Source organism: Rhagoletis pomonella, unplaced genomic scaffold (genome assembly GCF_013731165.1).
Source record: "Rhagoletis pomonella isolate Grant_MI unplaced genomic scaffold, Rhpom_1.0 Rhpom_scaffold_00036, whole genome shotgun sequence".
Taxonomy (NCBI): domain Eukaryota; kingdom Metazoa; phylum Arthropoda; class Insecta; order Diptera; family Tephritidae; genus Rhagoletis; species Rhagoletis pomonella.
Window position 1 is genome coordinate 232,630 of NW_023458590.1, and position 1,851 is coordinate 234,480.

Sequence of the window (1,851 nt, forward strand, 5' to 3'; positions counted from 1 at the left end):
AAAAAAAAAATAAACAATGCTTCATAGATCGATTTTTTTTAAATCTAACTTCATAAAGTTCTTTAAAAATATTTTGTAAATGGGGCCATAAGAGCTTAGGGGGAGAGTTACAACACAAAAATACATTTAAGGCACAGCGAAGCACGTCGGGTAATTGCTAGTATACATATACGAAGCATACACGTGGGCATAGCTGACTACACTCTTTATCTGTACGAAAAACGATCTACCAATGCTCGTCAATGAGCGAAACAGAAATCGTTTTGTTTGCACTCTTTTTTCTTTGCAAAGTTTGTGTCTTTGGACGAATCATTCGTGAAATGTTTCGTTTGTTTTGAATTCTGTGTATGGACATACTTGGATACATACATACACATGATTAGTTTGTTGTGTCAATAGGGATGCAAATTTTGGGGAGTAACATCGATACATCGATGTTTCGATGCATCGGAAAAATGAACATCGATGCTAAAACACATCGCCAGAAATACATCGATATATCGATGGTTTCCGATGTTTCGAAATTTGTTATTAAAATTTAATACTTTTCAACTCTCTGTAATTCAATTATTGCCTTTATTTATTTACCATTCCTTCCCTATAAATAGAATAGAAATGCATGCCGTCGTAAGTTCGCTGAGCCTAAAGTTCCAAGGCCCAATTTCGTTGAAATTTCAACGGGATCCCGGTCCTTTTTTAATGACTAAGTATGCTTTTTTAATATCGAAAGATAAGAGTAAACTCGAAATTTCTGGATTTTCCTTTTAAAAGAATAAATATTAAAATTCATGGCCAGTCAAAAAGTTTTAGGATGTGGATGTGGATAGGAATTCGATGTTAAAACATCGCTGAAACCGGCATCGATGTATCGACAATTTAGCGATTTTAGGAAATTGTAAACATCGATGGCAAACATCGAATTTTGAACCGATATTATCGATGTTTCAAAAATATCGATGCATCGTTTGCATCCCTATGTGTCAACCACATACTGCACATCAAGAATGATAGAATACAAGATTGCGCCAATCGAGCTGAGAGCAACTGGCCGTGACGTCAATAAATACCAGAATGAGAGAGCAAGACGAACTCGACAAGAAAAAGAGGAAGCATCGGACAAAAGGCAGTATTGCCAAGTTTTGAATTTGAAAAAGCACCAAATTTGTATTGGTGTATTTTATAGACTTTATATGCATACATAATTTTACTGTAAGGATGCCGATTCAAATTAATAAAAATCAATGTTTCTTGCACGACGGTTGATTTCTTCTGGCATGATTGAAGGTGCTGCCACATATTTTGTTGTCGCTTATGATTGTCACTGTGCCATGATTTAGTTTAAATTTTTGTAAAGTTGCTTACCACACTTACGATTGCTATAAATTTTGATTCCATTTTTTTAAGATTTTCTAATTTGGTGTCTTCAAACTAAAAACAAAAGCACCAAAAACGGGCCAAGCACCAAACTCAAAAATGTTCGCGTTTTGAATACCCACTAAATTTGGTGCGAAAAGCATGAAGTTGGCAACAGGGAATGTAAACAAAAGTATTTTATGACGTCAGCGATGACTTCGAAGCGATGCTTTTCCTTTCGGTTATAAATGTGTACACACATACATATGTATGTATTTAGCATGTTCAATCAGTGATCGCTGTTCATGATGCAATAATACAAGGTGGTATCAGTTGTGACAGCTCGATTTGACACTACCTTAGCTCAGTAGAATGAGAAGAAAAACGGGAAGAAATGAATCCCCATATGGGGGAAAAATATAAAATTTCACAACTTTTTTCCTTAACAAAATTTGCTTTTTTATAGTATATTCGTTATGAAATGAAATAAAATAAGAT